The sequence below is a fragment of the Eurosta solidaginis genome, chromosome 5 (assembly GCF_040869045.1).
Source record: "Eurosta solidaginis isolate ZX-2024a chromosome 5, ASM4086904v1, whole genome shotgun sequence".
NCBI lineage: Eukaryota > Metazoa > Arthropoda > Insecta > Diptera > Tephritidae > Eurosta > Eurosta solidaginis.
In genome coordinates, this window is record NC_090323.1 from 224,294,251 (window position 1) to 224,312,402 (window position 18,152).

The 18,152-nt window shown below is 35.0% G+C and overlaps 1 protein-coding gene and 1 pseudogene across 4 annotated transcripts in view; one reads left to right on the forward strand and one right to left on the reverse strand.

Annotated features, from left to right (window-relative positions):
* The window catches only part of LOC137252587 (microtubule-associated protein futsch), a 272,733-nt gene that overhangs the window by 75,416 nt on the left and 179,165 nt on the right, over nucleotides 1–18,152 (forward strand). The gene's annotated exons all lie outside the window — the stretch shown is intronic.
* LOC137252989 (tigger transposable element-derived protein 4-like) lies at nucleotides 7,323–10,485 on the reverse strand (annotated as a pseudogene).

The window sequence follows — 18,152 nt, forward strand, 5'->3', positions numbered from 1 at the left end:
AATTGAGTCATTAAATTATTTGCTCTCTAGAGCAACTTAAAACTGCTAAGCGTAAAACTCTAAGCAATTTTACTATGTAAACAAATAAATAAAACTTTTGGAAATCATAATTACTTAACTTTTAGTCAAAAATCATATAAATTTTGTATTTTTTCTAAATAAATTATAAATTAATTGGCAGCATATGGAAATTAAATTGCTGAAAAGTGAACAGACATACAGACAGAATCATGGAAATTGCCGAGCGAAGATATGATTCTTGAAGTGCTCTAGAAAAGAGCTCACCGGAAGATTTATGTCCATGATACCGAGAGCAAGTATCGAAGAAGGTATAGTGATGAGCTTAATGAGCTGCCGCCATGATGTAGTAGTAACGTGCTCAGCCAACCACGCGTGGTTCCAGTCTCGTGCAAATCGATATTAAAGTTTAGTACCAAATTTTTTCAATTCGAAAAATTATTTCTTTAAGCGGTGGTTGGCAATTTTGTTGACTTACTGCCCTGCGCTGATTTTTAAAGGACAACAACAACAAGTAAGGAAGGGAATGTCTTCGGTTGTGCCGAAGGCTTCATATCTTTCAGGAATGTGGTTGAACAATAATCTTATCCCGTTCGTAAGCTCCAAATAATCGGATGTATAAGATAAGAAATATATAGTGAAGGGATGTGCATACCTAAACGATTTTTAAGATAAATATAAAAAAAAAATAGGTAGGTACTTTGTGTGAGGATGCAGAGCTTCACGTTTTTTGTGGTCTGCTTGTAAAAACTATGACTACGAATCACGTATTTCAAGAATATATGACGTAAACGTAACTATTTGATGAAATTTTATGAATTTTGAAGCTTCTAGCCGTAAAGAAGGGGCAAAAATGACAGTTTATTTGGGGTATATAATATATATACCACCGATGTCTATGATTTTTTCAGACAACCATATATGCTATATACGTAAGCATTCGTTGAAATTTGAAGCCTCTAGCTCTTAAGATAGGGCAGTAATTACGAAAAGTTTCTTATCTGAACAATCGGTTGTAGGGGATAATACTATATATACGACCGATCTAATAAATTTTTGCACACAACAATATGTGCAATATGCGAAAGTATATGGTGAAGTTTAAAGCTTCAATCTGTTAAATTGAGGAAGATATGACAAAAATCCTCTTTTTCTGAAAAATCGGTTGTATGGAGGATATATGCTATAGCGGTCCGATCGGGCCGGTTCCGACAAATGTCTAATCGCACACCCAAATACACCCGCTCACCAAATTTTATTAAGATATCTCAAAAATTTAGGGAATAGTTTGCATACAAACAGGCAGACCCACAGACGGACAGACGGATAGACAGACATGGCTAAATCAACTCAGCTCTTCATCCTGATTATTTCGGTATACTTAATGGTGGGTCTCTCTATTTTCCTTTAAGGACTTACAATTTTGGGTTTCGTGACGAAATTAATATACCATTTCATTTTCATGAGAAGTATAAAAATAAGTAGGTACTTTGTGTGAGGATGCAAAGTTTCAGGTCTTTTGTGGTCTGCGTGTAAAAACTATGACTACGAATCACGTATTTCAACAATATATAACGTAAACGTAACTATTTGATGAAATTTGATGAATTTTGAAGCTTCTAGCCGTAAAAAAGCGACAAAAATGACAGTTTATATGTGGTATATAATATATACCACCGATGTCTATGATTTTTTCAGACTACAATATATGCTATACACGTAAGCATTTGGTGAAATTTGAAGCTTTAGCTGTTAAAATGGGACTGAAATTGCGAAAATATATATAAATACTATATATATACTATATATACCACCGATCTTTATGATTTTTTCAGATAACAATATATGCTATATACGTAAGCATTCGTTGAAATTTGAAGCCTCTAGCTCTTAAAATAGGGCAGTAATTACGAAAAGTTTCTTACCTGGACAATCGGTTGCGGGGGATATATAATATATATACGACCGATCTCATCAATTTTTTCAGACAACAATATGTGCAATATGCGAAAGTATATGGTGAAGTTTGAAGCATCAATCTGTTAAATTGAGGAAGATATGACAAAAATCGGTTATATGGAGGATATATGCTATAGTGGTCCGATCCGGCCGGTTCCGACAAATGTCTAATCGGGCGCCCAAATACACCCACTCACCAAATTTTATCAAGCTATCTCAAAAATTGAGAGACTAGTTTCCATACAAACAGACAGACGGACAGACGGACATGGCTAAATCAACTCAGCTCTTCATCCTGATTTTTTCGGTATACTTAATGGTGGGTCTATCTATTTTCCTTTAAGGACTTACAATTTTGGGTTTCGTGACGAAATTAATATACCATTTCATTTTCATGAAAGGTATATAAACATAATAAAATTTTAAGCACAGTTGTCGTAGTTCATTAAACGCATACTTCTCACCTCCAAATTGTCTCAAAGTCAGTTTGTGTTCACTTTACATAGGACATAACATAATTCTTCACCTATTTTAGGGCTTACTTTTCATTTTTTGCTTCGGAGATACAAGTGATCTATCAAAATACGGACTCAACGTTGCATCATTTGAGACAAAATGCCTGCCTTTCTATTTCGTGTTTATATTCAAACAGAAAAAGATGATCCGTGACAGTTTCACCCCCTGACACATGTTTTATATACAATAAGGTCTAACTAATTTTATAAATAATGACAGATGTCTACGAGACTGTTTTGAAGTCATTTGAGGGACCATGAATTGATTTATTTGTTATGTCACCATTTTGAGATCACTTCGAGACTGATTTAGGATTGTTCCGGGACTCTTAAATGACCATTTCCCGAATATTTAGTGGTTTCTTCTTGAGATCATTACGCGATAATCTACAGATCACTACGGAATTGTGTTGTGAGCTATTTTCCGAATTCTTGTTTATATTCGTGTTTATTTCGATACTACTCCCTATAGATTTTTCCTGGATCTCTCCAATCTTGATAGAGGCAAATGGTAGATCGGTTATTGTTGGAACTTGCTATATTAGATATTAATGTTTATTTTTTGTTATTCGGGGACTGATCAGCACATCTGCAGCCGAATCAGCCGGTTTCTAAAGGTATTTATGGCTCAAATCTCCTAATGTATTTAGATGCATTTTGCAATTCCAGTGAAAACAAGAAAAGAAAAGAAACCAAAACAAAATCAAATAAGCCTCTGTTCCAACCACGTACCACAGCAAAGTTTTTATTCAAGTTCAGAAAATAGAGCTAAAGATTTTTTCTCGAACACAAGCGAAATTTTCGAGATCCGAGAAATAGAGAACTCGACTTCTCGCGAGATTCTCGTCATAAACTTAATTGCTGTATGAAGAGTACTTATACACTTGGTTTTTTTACTTCTTATATTTTTGTTGTAAATCAACTCCGATCGCTTTCCAATGACAGTTAACTGAAACATATTTATTATGCATATAATTTTGTTCACAATATTTTATTTTTTAGCGAGACATCGAGAGCACGGCTTCTGGCGAAATTCTCGAAATATTCGTAATACTCGCGGGATTATCGAATCTCGAAATACTCGTAGTACTCGCGAACTTCTCAACTTTCACTTCAGTCGCTGCATTGGCAGTATTCTTTCTATTTCGGAGGTTCTCGAAATACTCGCAATACTTGCGAGATTCTCGAAATACTCGTAATACCCGCGAGCTTCTCGGCTTTCACTTCATTCGCTGCATTGGCAGTACTCTATATGTTTCGGTTTTTTACTTGTGGTTTTGTGGAGATTTTTGCTTGTTCTCCAGAAGAAATCGTAAGTTCTATAAAAACAGCCACTGAACCGATTAAATTGAAAGCCGAGAATTCCGCAAGCCTTACGAATAATTCGAGATTCGATAATCTCGCGAGAAGGCGAGACTCACGAGAAATCTCTTCTCGAACAAGTTTTAGAAATCGTGAGCTCTACTAGAAAATGAAAAGCAGTTTTCAGATCAAGTTTAAATTTCAGTTGAAATTTTATAGGATTGAACCAAGCATTATTGCAGATTTCTCAATGCGATCCTACGCGGTTTGACTACATTCAAAAAGTTAGCCTTGCTACCCCATTCGCATAACATGGCCTAGCAAGCAAAGTTTTTTTTTATTCGCTGCACTACCGTCATATCTCCGTAAAGCTCATAAAGCTCATCATTAAAACTACATCGATACTCGCCGTCGGCATCACAGACAGGGCCATAAATCTTTCGCAGACATTTTCTCTCCAACACTCCAAGAACCACTTCATCTTCTCTCGGCACCGTCTATGATTCCGAGCCATACATCAGGACAGGTATGATGAGCCACTTTTAAAGTGTGATTTTTGTTCATCGAGAGAGAGACTTTATACTTCAATTGTCTACTGAGTCCAAAGTAGTACTTTTTGGCAAGAGTTATTCTCCGTTTGATTTTTGGCTAAGATTTCTTTCTTCTTTCATGTACTTCGTCTTGTCTATCACTTATTCCATTTATCTCCCTCCCACTCCAACTGTCACTGCCAATCCCACTCCAACTCTCACTGCCATTCAAACTCAAACACCCACTCCCACGCAAGTCTCATCGCACTCCAACTCTCAAACCTTCTCTCACTTCAACTCCTACCCCAATTTTTGCTCTCACTGCACCCCCACTCATAAATATCTCTCTTTAATAAATTTTGGATACCCGCTTCATATAATTGCGGAGATAAAAGCGAACTTAAAGTCTACCTAATAGGAGACAAGCTTTTCCAAACAGTTTTTTTTTTTTCTAGATTATCCTTGAACCATAAGGAACGAAGAAAAATATTTGCGAAACCGGTAAAGCATTTTTAAGTTTTAGCAAGACTGATGCGGCCGCCGTGATGTGATGGTAGCGTGATCCGCATACCGCACCGAAGGTCTTGGGTTCAACTCCCGGGCAAAGTAATATTAAAAAATTTGGGAAAACGTTTTTTCAATTAGAATAAAGTTTTTCTGTACGGGGTCACCATTCGACACTCTGAGTGTATTTCTCTTGAAAAGCTTCTAAATGAAACGCATCTACCATTCAGATGCCATTCGGAGTCGGAATAAAATATCTAGGTCATGTCCGATAGGGAAAATTAAAAAAGGAGCAAGACGAGAGCTGGAAGAGAAGCTCGGCCTGAAGTTCTTCGGAGGTAAATCGAGACAAGTATTTTTTTTTTTTTTTTTGCTTTTTTTTAACGCACAGGAAATGCACTTCTGTGCTTATTTTAAAAGTTTTGGAAGAAGTGAAGCCCTCAAATGCAGCAGAAGCGCACCAGACTTTCCGTGCAGGTAATTAAACTCAATATTTGAATGTGTTAGTCTAAATGCTGATATATGTATATATTTGTACTTATGTGAAAAAATATCATACTTTTTTCGTACATCTATTTGAGCCAAAAACAAACGTTAAGTGCCTTATTTTCGTTTTCGGCAAATGGCTTGTGTCTGGCACACCTGCCACGCTAAGCAGTTGCTGACACCCCGCGGGAGCCATGCACATTTAAATAAACACACATACACATACCATGTGCATATGTAAGGCACGAAATGAAATAATTTTGAATTAATTTAATTTTGATAAATTTACAATTTCGCTTGAATTTGCGTAATGTACTCGCTCCATAAGGCGTTTGTTATACGCTATCGTGTTCCACATATCGTTACCATACTTCTTGTTTTTTTTTTTTTTTTTTTGACGTACATATGTATTCGCTTAATTTGTTTGTTCCTTTTTTTGTGGGGTTTTTATACTCAGCTGAGCAGAGCTTACAGAGTATATTAATTTTGTTCGCATAACGGTAATCCGTAACGGCAGAAACTAATCGAGATAGACATAGATTTCTATATATCAAAATGATCTGGGCGAAAAAAGAAATTCACTTAGCCATGTCCGTCCGTCCGTCCGTTTGTACGTAAACACGATCACTTGAGTAAATTTTGAGGTATCTCAATTAAATTTGGTATGTAAGTTCCTGGGCACTCATCACAGATCGCTATTTAAAATGAACGAAATTTGACTGTAACCACGCCCACTTTTTCTATATCGAAAATTTCGAAAAACCGAAAAAGTGCGATAATTCATTACCAAAGACGAATAAAACGATGAAACTTGGTAGGTGGGTTGACTTTGTGATGCAGAATAGAAAATTTGTATAATTTTTGACAACGGGCGTGGTACCGCCCACTTTTAAAAGAAGGTAATTTAAAAGTGTTGCAAGCTATAATTTGGCAGTCGTTGAAGATATCATGATGAAATTCGGCAGGAACGTTACTCCTATTACTATATGTATGCTTAAAAAAAATTAAAAAAAATTGTAAAGTCAAATTTTAACAAAAAATTTAATATCTTTACAGTATATAAGTAAATTATGTCAACATTCAACTCCAGTAATGATATGGTGCAGCAAAAGACAAAAATAACAGAAAATTTCAAAATGGGCGTGGCTCCGCCCTTTTTAATTTAATTTGTCTAGAATACTTTTAATGCCATAAGTCAAACAAAATTTAACCAATCCCTGTGAAATTTGGTAGGGGCATAGATTCCATGACGATAACTGTTTTCTGTGAAAATGAGTGAAATTGGTCGAAGTCACTCCCAGTTTTTATACACAGTCGACCGTCTGTCCTTCCGCTCGGCCCTTAACACGATAACTTGAGCAAAAATCGATATATCTTTACCAAACTTAGTTCACGTACTTATCTGAACTCACTTTATTAAAAATGGGTGAAGTCCGACTATGACCACGCCCACTTTTTCGATATCGAAAATTTCGAAAAATTAAAAAAATGTCATAATTTTATACCAAATACGAAAAAAGGGATGAAACATGGTAATTGTATTGGTTTTTTTACGCAAAATATAATTTTGGAATGTAAAATGGGTATGACACATACCATATTAAGTAGAAGAAAATGAAAAACTTCTGCAGGGCGAAATCAAAAGCCCTTGGAATCATGGCAGGAATGCTGTTCGTGGTATTACAAATATAAATAAATTAGCGGTAGCCGATAGGTGATGTTCTGGGTCACCCTGATCCACATTTTGGTCTACATCTCGAAAACGCCCACACATATACAACTAAAAGCCACTTCGTTTTAAAACCCTCATGAATACCTTCAATTTGATACCCATATCTAGAGATGGGAAACGGGTAAATACCCAAATCGTAAATACACGGTAAGTTGGGTATATATGGTAAAAATGGGTAAATACCCAAATATTTACCTAAGAGAAAGGTAAAAATAATCGTTCGGGAAATATGGGAAACAAACACACAAATTCAGTCCAAAATGTACCCAATTTGCCCTATATTGGTGAGTAGTCATCCATTACGCTCTCGGTTGAACTAGTTTTAATCTGTAATCCAGCGTTTTACAAAAATATTTTGCCAATAATGCATGCCGTTGCAAAAACTGAAGTTTAGCCAGTAAACATAAGCGGAAAAACGTCGATGCTTATACAAAAAAAGAATAGCAAGGGTAACAATAATGCACAAATGTAATTCATTTGTATTTAAATGAAAAACTGTCGTAACAAAGTTTCAAAATTTGTTCCAAACTCGCTGTGGCGAACATAAATTGTTGGTAAATGATAATTTTTGTATGATAGGTTAGGAGCTTTTAGTCCGTTAAATAAAAGGCAAAATTTAAATTTTCTGTTACCCTCCTACGCGTTCCGACGCTTTTCTGATTCCTATATTGCCCACTTATTTTGGACTCATTTCGGATTCTTTAATTATGAGCACCGTGGGCATGTTATAGGGGTAGCTTTGTTTGCGTAAATATGTGTACCCTATAAACATTCTCTTACAATTCTGGAGTTCAATATGGGCCCGAAAAATATCAGCTTAAAAAATGCTATCGCCTTAGAGCCTTTTATGACTCCAATTAGATGAAATTATGAACAACAAACGAAAAATATTAAAATCAGTAAACTAGGCAGCTCCGGAATAAAAACTCGGAAATTTTTCTGCGAAAATTTATTCTAAATAAATAATTAATTCAACTAATACTTATTTCATTTCTATCTTATCCTATGTTTTCCCCTTCGGATATAGGTCAAAAATTCTTCCTAAAGCCCTGAAGTAGTGTCATTAAAAGACTCAAGATTAGCAGTATATGATGCCAATAAGGCTAGGAAGCAGGCCAGTATAAGACTTATGTTAGAGGCAAAATATGAGCCTGCTAGAAGTCATATAGCATTCGCTTCAGGCTCCTAAATGAGTTCATAACGAGTGCAAATGATCCAAAGTTTGGACTCCTTTCAGACTAATTGTTGACTCCGAGTGTTTGCTGGGTTGTTTATTTAAAATCAAAACGAAATTTTTTTAATTTCAAATGACGTATAAATTTAAGTGCTGAATTGTAATTCCAAGGAGCCTCGTTTCAAATGATTTTTAAATACCCAAAAAAAGTTACAAAACAGGAATATTCCGGGTATTTTCCTGGTATTTACCCATAAAAATGGTAAATTCCCGGTAGAATCCCAACTCTACCCATATCGTACAAACACATTACAGAGTCACCCCTGGTCCACCTTTATGGCGATATCTCGAAAAGGTGTCCACCTATAGAACTATGGCCGACTCCCTCCTAAAATACTCTTTTAATACCTTCGATTTGATAGCCAAGTCATACAAACACATTCCAGGGTTACCCTGGGTTCATTTTCCAACCTGGTGATTTTCCCTTATTTTGTCTCCAAAGGTCTCAGCTGAGTATGTAATGTTCGGTTACACCCGAACTTAGCCTTCCTTACTTGTTTTTCTACACTTTGTGCAACATAAAATTTAATTGGCGAAATTCCTGAGCAGCTGGCTGGCTGCTTTTGAGCAGCACAGCATAGCATAGCATAGACCGACAGAGAATTCTGCGACTACATCAGCTGATTTGGGTGTTGGTGCAAATACCCGCAAGTCGCAAACCAGAGGGCGGACACTCGTGTGTGGCAGTTGTGTGAACAAATTGCATTTAAATTACATTTAATTTTCAAAAGTGTCAACAGAGAATGACAGATATTGAGTTTTTTTTTTGCCCATTTTTGCTTTTATTTCGGCAGCAATTTCACTGTCATTTGGTGCGAATCAAGCGAATATAAATTAATACATATGTACGTATTTGTAATGTACTTCGTATTATACATAAAATTGGCAGACTTTCTAATTGAAACAAGATTTGCTAGCGTACACTTGTTAATCACGAAGCCTAATGATGCATGCAATTCGAAAATGTTGTCTGCCAATTAGCGGCACAATGATTTGGTTTATTAGCTTTGGAAAGCAACCGCAATATGAGATATTTGAATTAAATTTATTTTTGTATAAATTTAGAAGCTTGTTTTACAATGTATTTGAGTCTCTTCCGTTTTATAAGAAATACGTAAGAAGAAAGTCGGGTGGATAAGAAGAGGAGCCAGAGAAATAAACAAGGATCATTATTATTCACTATTTTTACTAGTGCAAAGTCAGATGCAGTCAGCCATATAAATTCCCCGATGCTCGCTTTACAATTGGTCTCAAAGTGCAGTGTAATTCCTTATAACCGGACACTCGCCGTCGCAGTGTTTATGTCCGGTTATGGGAGATGTCCGCTTATAAGGGATGAAGTCACAAAATATATACCACACATATAAATTATATTGTACATAATTCATCTAAAAATTTTTTGGAAGTAACGAATATTTGCATGCTTTAGTATTACATATAAATACTTATACATATATCGATTAAGTACATTGGTCATTGCACTCCTAATCTCCAGCCATGTTAGCACAGAACATAATTGTGAGTCTTTCCTTTGATAGTTTACCGCCCACACATTTTTCGGATTTAAGAACGAGGGTTTTGTCAGGTAAGGCGCGAAAGAAAAAGCCACTTTCATCTACATTGTAAATGTCTTGAGGCCTGTAACCGATCAACAGAGATGGCAGTTTTGTCCTAAACTGTTCGACACCATCCTGGTTTACATCTGCAGCTTCACCAGATACGCATTTGAAAGCAACGTTATTCCTTATTCGCCACTTGTTTAACCATCCATTTGAAGCATTAAAATTAGGTACACCCAGTTTGCCTGCAATTTCCATTGCCTTGCTTTCAAAGTGGGACCAGAAATCGAAATGTTTTGACTTCTAGCGAGCCAACTAAAACACATCTTATCTATTTCAGAGCCACCTTCTTTAAGAAAACTTCGCTTTTGATGAAGATTAACTCCAGGTTCCCATTTATAATGAATTTGTACTTTATTTTTATTGATTTCACCAGCTTGTGTTTTGCCAATATTGAACCCTTCAAAGCAAAAGAAACGTGTACCTACTACCACTAAATTTTTGGGCTCACTATACTTTACCTTTTTGCAACTCCACGTACTGATCATTTATCTTTTTCGAAAACATTAATAATTTCCATTTTATCTTTAATAGAAAGTACCTTCTTTTTCAGCGCCATATTATTACGAACTTTGAAAGCAACCATTCCTTGAATATGTGCATACATGTTAAAAGGGGAATCACCTATTTCATTTTTATAATGAACAACAAAGCTTGCTTGTGATATTTTTGAATTTTGTCCGGTTATGAGACATTTTTGATGAAAATGGTTTGGATGGTATTTGTATGAAACTTTTAATGAAAAACCTGTGTGCCCAAAATCTGTTATAGGCGCGGTCTTAAGAGGTTAGTAAAGCGAAGCTAGCAGACGGAGAAGTGAAATTCAGAAACATGTCCTTGTAACCTCGCCGTTTGTAAACTTTGTAATTATACCTTTCATGAACATGAAATGGTATATTAACTTTGGCCCGATGTTTGTAACGTTGAGAAGTATAGAAGATAGACTCACCATTAAGTATACCGAATTGATCAGGGCGACAAACTGAGTTGATATAGCCATGCCCGTCTATCCGTCCGTCTGTCAGTCCGTCTGTCTGTTTGAACGCAAACTAGTCCCTCAAATTATGAGATATCTCAATGAAATTTGGCACAAGGATGTATTTTTGTATTGTATTAGACATTTGTCGGATCCGGTAGGATCGGACCATTACAACATATATCTCTCATACAACCCATCGTTCAGATAAGACGATTTCGGTCATTCCTGTCGCAATTTAGAAAGTATACACGTGAAACTCGGTGATATATTTTTTAATATATCATAGAAGATTTTCCGAAAAAATCACTTTGATCGGAGCTATATATAGTATATATCCCATACAACCGATCGTTCAGATAGAATGATTTTTGGCCATTTCTCCCTTAGTTTCCAATATAAGAACGTGAAACTTGGTGATATATATTCTAATATATCATAGAAGATTTCCTGTAAAAATCATTTCGTTCGGAGCTATATATAATATATATCCAATACAACCGATCGTTCAGATAAGGGGGTTTTTTGCCATTTTTTGTTTTTTATTTATCTTAAAAATCGTTTAGGTATGTACATCTGTTCACTATATATTTCTTATCTTATATATCCGATTGCTTGGAAATTACGAATGGGATAAGATTATTGCTCAGCCCCATTCATGAAAGGTATGAAACCATCGGCACAGCCGAAGACAGTCCCATCCTTACTTGTTTTTCTCTAATATCAATAACAAAAACAATTGTATAAAACAATATGAGCATGTCTAGCTAATCAAATACATAAAAACATATCTTTTTGAACTTTGATTTTCAAATTTTACCATAACCACTGTTTTTGTTTAAAGATACATATTCCGTTTCTTCAAATTATTTAAAGGAAATGTTTAAAAAATTGTTATCTCTTTTTTTATTTTCTCCATTTGTCGCATTGTCTAGGTGACCCGAGCTATGTGTAAGGTTTCAAGTTCAGTGAGGAGCTACTTAAAAATCGATCGTAAGATTCCAGAATTATTTACGGACTTTCTAATACCTCTAAATTTTTCGATCCCTGTCCCATCTAGAAAACTATTTTATACCAAATATTACAACATTATAGAGCCCAAAATTTCGTTCAAATTCTCAGGAATTTTTGGTTATCGGCAAGTTGCATAAAACTCGAAAAAAAAATTTTCATGTTGAGATGAAGTTTTGAATTTTCATAATCCTTGGATCACCTAGCAAAAACTTGGTTGCTCATATTGCGGTGTCGTGGTGTTCTGAAATATGTTCTTGGTTTCAAGAACCTAGCTTCACCGGAAGTTACCAAAATAACGGTCGCAAAATTCCACATGTTGTAAATTGGCTTTCTAAATATCTCGATCCCTGTCTTATCTAGAAAACACTTTTATCCCAAATATTACAACCTTATAGATACCAAAATTAGGGTCAAAATTGCATGCGTCTGGGTTGTCGGAAAGTCTCTTAAAACACTACCGGTCCTATATAAAACACTTTTTTGTCCTACATACATACAACCTAAAAAAGCTCATAGCTTCATTCAAAGCTTCAGGTCTCAGGGTTATTCAGAGGTGTTCCTGGCAGCTCGAAAGGAAAATTTCAAAAACCAGCTAGCAATAATTTCTTTCCCTCATAATGCATTTTAATGGATTCTGTGGTATGTTCTTAGCTCTTCGGGAAGTGGTATTATAAATTCAGTTTCTTCATCAGTAATTTGTCCATTTTATTCCGATGGTATTAACTTCTAAATATCGTGCTTAATGCCGTTTTCGTGCCTTTCGTTTTCTTCTAGAAGCAGTTCCAAGTTGGCAAGCATTTTTCCAGTTGACATCTTTGAGGTTTAACTTGAAGTAAAACATAATTCGTAATATCACCCTTTTGCTAAGTTAACCCAAAAATTCTGAAGCACAAAAAAATCAATCTTATTACAAAAAGTTTTACAACTTAAATACTTTGTGCTACTAGCCAACTCATATCCAACAATCTGGCAAAAATATTATATCGGATGCATTTGCCCAAACCATAAGTTTAAGACATAGTTTTATGTACACAAATTTTGTTGAATAGAAATTTGTTTATTATGACTAACATGAACTTCATAAACACAAAAGTTTCATTCCTACACAACCATAACTAATATTTTAACCAACTTTCTCAAAAAAAGTATAAAAGTACTTCAATTTGTTTTCTGTATCTTCATACTGTCATTTCATAATAAAATCTCTATCATAAATACTTTTGTATCAGATTTGCAACATTTTATGTATTTACTCAAATATACTATGAACTCAAACACAATTTTGTCATTTTATGTTTTATTTTTATGTGTAGTTATGTTAGATTTTCTATCTAACAGCATAGCCCGATTTTATGTCACAACAACAAAAATAAAATGTCTATACAATCGTCAAACAACAAAACAACTTCAAAGTGTTAACAAAGTGTTGATACAAATATTGACATAACCCTTAACAGGTGTCCAATTCAATGTAAACTTTATAAATTTACAACAACAAATCTAACAGACTTCTAACTGCTTACAAGTAAGTAAGCATAAAACATTATACTCGTACCTTCATACATCAATTTGGTAATAAAAATTTGGGTAAGTCTTCATAAGAACCCTAAAATGGTTTATTGTTTGTCAAAAATTATGAGACTAAGAAATTGATGTATTTTGAAGTAATTTTTATTGGCAACATAAAATGAGGGAGTTCTCTTTTAGTTACAATGAGAACTCATAAAACTGTTTTACTTTTTCGTCAAGAATACAATTTGTTTAGCCCTAAGAAAATACAATACTGCACCGAGCATCTATCTATCGAATTTAATGGTTTGGTGAAGTAGCTTTTTATGTGTAGCTTTTGTAAATATAAAATTCAGAATATGTTTTTGGAACTTCCATTTATTGTACTGATTGAAAAAATATGCTTGACTTTTATAAATAAAATAGGAGACCCGGCAGACATTGTTCCTAAATTTGGTCTATCAGCATACATTTTAATTAGCTTTTCCGTCGAACTCTGCCCTCCCCCGCTTCACTTTTTCTTTATCCTTTTATTCACTCCACCCTCCGTCTTTTACGCTTCATCTATCTCCATCTTCGTCTCACTCTATCTCTTTCTCAGTCTCGTTCTCCTTCCCTCTTTTCTCTTATCTCAATTTCTTCTCATTCTTCTTCATCCCTTATTGCCAGTCCCAGAGGGTGCTATCTATTTTGTTCCAGTCCCACTCCGAGTCTCAGTCCCAGTCCTAGTCCTAATCCCAGTCCCAGTTCGTCTCTGGTCTACTTCCCGGAAAAAAGCATCGTAAATACTAATATAGGCAAATTTATATACCAAATTTCAGGCAAATCGAATAGGATGTATGTAAATAGGTATGTGGATATTATTAATTCATGTCTTTATTTCGGCTTCGCATGCATATTTATCATTTTTGCCATGTTGATGCGACTAAATCGAATATCACAATGAAAATTACTTTAAAGCTCTCAGCAAAAGCTTTCATTCGATATCGATAATTCACACATATTCTAGGTATATCCGGGTCCATGTTTTGGCCTATATCTCGAGACCCTAGTCACCCAGCGGTGTAAAATTACTCTGTACTAAAGCACTCACCAACAGCTTCAATGGATATCAACATAATGTAAAAACACTATCTAGGCGTTCACGGGCTCACGTTTTGGCGTATATCTCGAGACCCTAGTCACCCAGGGGTATGAAAATTACCCTCTATTACTCATCAGCAGCTTTCATTTGATATCCATATTCTAAAAACACATTCTAGGGGTACCCGAGTCCACGTTTTGACCTATATCTCGAGACCCTGTGTCGATGCTGAATTATCTTTGCTATAAACCTCACGGAGACCGAGGCCTTTCCAACGAATGCAAAACCGTGGAAATCGCGTTCTGGAGTTATAGCGTCAGGAAGGAAAATCCGACTTATTTTTATATTATAGAATAAATGCAAAGCGCGGTAACCTCGGAAGAGTTTTTAGGCCGAGATTCTCTTTCAATTTGCATTGTGATCTTGTTAGATTTCCCTTAAAGTTGGCGGGATGGGACCTACATATTTATGCCGACTCCCAACGTCCCCTACAAGGCCGATGAATTTTCAGTGAGAAGGTTTTCAACACTCAGGGTGTTTGCCAAATAACTTCCGAGGGGCAACCCTGATTGAAAAATTGGAATTTAGAAAGTGTCAGTTGTCAAGAATCAAGATGTCTCCTTATATAAAGACATATTCTTGCTAAACTTGGATTGAGCTTAATTCAGAGGTCGAGTGACACAATACAAAAAGTTTCGCTAGGGGCGCACGGGCTGAGATATTTAGAAAAATCAAACGGAACGTAGGGAATTTTGGGGTTGATTTTTATGTAAGTTCTCATGAAGCTACATGCGTAAAACTTAACAGATAATTTCAGACACCGAGAACATGTAAGAAAAGGAGAAAATAAAAATAAAATAAAACAATTTCAAGCACTTCCTTTATATAAATGGACAAAAAACAGCGAAAAATATCTGCTTATATAAAGACATATTCTTGCTAAACTTTGATTTTTAAATTTTGACATAGAAATTGCAAAAATATTTATGAGTAATAAAAATATAAAAGTGGAGCGTAAAAATATAAAAGTGGAAAGCTTGTAGGAAAGGAGATATTGTTAGTCAATAAATTACGCTCCACCTTTATATTTTTACTTCTCATAAATATTTTTGCAATTTCTATGTCAAAATTTAAAAATCAAAGTTTAGCAGGAATATGTCTTTATATAAGCAGATATTTTTCGCTGTTTTTTGTCCATTTATATAAAGGAAGTGCTTGAAATTGTTTTATTTTATTTTTGTTTTCTCCTTTTCTTATATTTTCTCGGTTTCTTTACTTATCTGTTAAGTTTAACGCTTGTAGCTCAATGAGAACTTACATAAAAATCAATCCCAAAACTCCCTCCATTCCATTTGATTTTTCTAAATATCTCAGTCCGTGCGCCCCCTAGCGAAACTTTTTGTATTGTGTCTTCGGCTGTCATCGACCTCTGAATTAAGCTCTAAATTTTTAGCATCTAGCTCATCGAAAAGTTACTTAAAACCCAGTTTCAAATTTCCAAATTATTATCTAATTTTTTTGATCCGTGCGCCACCTAACGGAATTTTTTTCTCCTTTTTGTTCCTTTGCCACGGTGTCTTAACATAGCTCAATGAGAAGTTACTTTAAAATCGATCTCAAAACACCAAATTTCCATACTATTATCTAAATATTTCGATCCGTGCGCCACCTAACGGAATTTTTTCTCCTTTTCATAAATTTTCTCGGCGTCCTTTCCCATCTGTGAAGTTTTACAGTTGTAGATCAATGAGAACTTACATAAAAATCAATCCCAAAATTTCCTCCGTTTCGTACGATTTTTCTAAATATCTCATCCCGTGCGCCCTCTAGCGAATCTTTTTGTATCGTGTCATCATGCTGTCATCGACCTCTGAATTAAGTTTAAAATTTCAAGTCTCTAGCTCATCGAGAAGTTACTTAAAAGCTGGTTTGAAAATTTTCAAATTCTTATCTAATTATTTCGATCCGTGCCCCACCTAACTGATTTTTTTCCTTTTGTTGCATTGTTACGGTGTTCTAAGCTATGTGTTAAGTTTTAAGTTTGTAGCTCAGATTTGTATGAAAAGGGGACAAACATTCAACCGACCTAATATTAAGGAAGTAAAAAACCATGATATATTCAAAAAAATTAATAAAGCTGTCAAAAATACAATTTTAATTTACTTAATTCAATTGTGAAAGCCAAAGTTTTAAGAAAAATTAAGTATGTTGAAGAAAGTTCCACTAGGTATACCCAAAAAAATAATTTTCGAGCCTGCGAAAAAAAATGGCGAAAGGGTAAATTTTTCAACCAAAACATTTCCCAAAACCCAAAAAATATTTTTTTTTAAACTGTTATCGCCAACGTTTTTACAACAGTTTTTTGAAAAAAATATTTTTTTGGGTTTTGGGGAGTGTTTTGGTCGAAAAATTTACCCTTTCGCTATTTTTTTCGCAGGCTCAAATATTATTTTTTGGGTATGCCTAGTGGACCTTTTTTTTCTGCGCCCAAATTCCATCGAAAAATCAATGGCGCGATGTCGGTTAACTTTCGTCCATACAAATCGACCCATGTTAGTGTACGTGCGCACAGAGCCCTAATACTCAAATTTTTTCAAATCCTTGTTTGAACATTAAATATCTCTAAGGGTAGTGTTACCAGGGCAGTGATACTGAGCAGAGGAATTGCGAAAGGGAGTGTGGGACCTCTCATAAAATTTTTATCTCGAAAACTTTAACGAAGGTAGATGAGGTAGATTGAAAAGAAGGTTGTGGAACCATACAAATTCAAATTTCCATATGTGTATATCAATAATCATGGGATCTGCATCACGGGTATTCCCTGGATATTACTAACATGGGAAGTCTTGCAACAGAAATTGCGTATTTATAGAATTCTATTATGATATATTGTCGGCTTAGATTGTAAACCAGCTAAGTACAAAAAACGACTTTTTGATTCATTTTGATAGAGCATCAACGAGGTAAAATAGTAGACTTAAACATTAACCACACACAAAGTTCAAACCCAATCTGACGAATTTACTTCATGTGCTGCTCATAAAAAATTAGGTTTTTGCCTGATATGTGAAATTTTTTTGTGTCGGGTTTTGACTCTAAGCCAATATAATCGCATCATCAGTGCGTGGGTTTAAAATTGTGTTCAAAGATTTGAGATACCGAAAATGACTGCTTATTATACGGAGGAGTAGAAACTATAAGAAAAGGACTATGTCGTATCTCAAATTAATATAAATTTGTATATCCCAATTTCATATCCCTTACCTAAGCAATTGGATTGGTCGAATTTTCGACCGCGGGTGACACTAGTATATTATTAAACATAATAAATCATCATATATATATAAACTAAGCTAATTGCTTTTTCCGTCATCCATTGAAAAATTTAATTTGGAGACAAACCAGTTTCGGCGCCGCGCTATCATTAGTGTCATTTTTTATTTCTGATCTGTTGTTTTCGTTTATGTTATATTTTTAGTTTAGTTGCATGTTTGTCTATTGCGTTGTTTTTACTTTTTTACCATTATGTGGAAAATTAGTGTCGAACTTGTCTATGCATACAGTAAAATTCTGTACATTGAAGATACTTCAAAAAATTTGCGGGAGGGGTCCTTATTGGACCCCTGAGCTTAAATCAGCACTTTTCTTTATTTTTTGTCTCTCTCTGTGT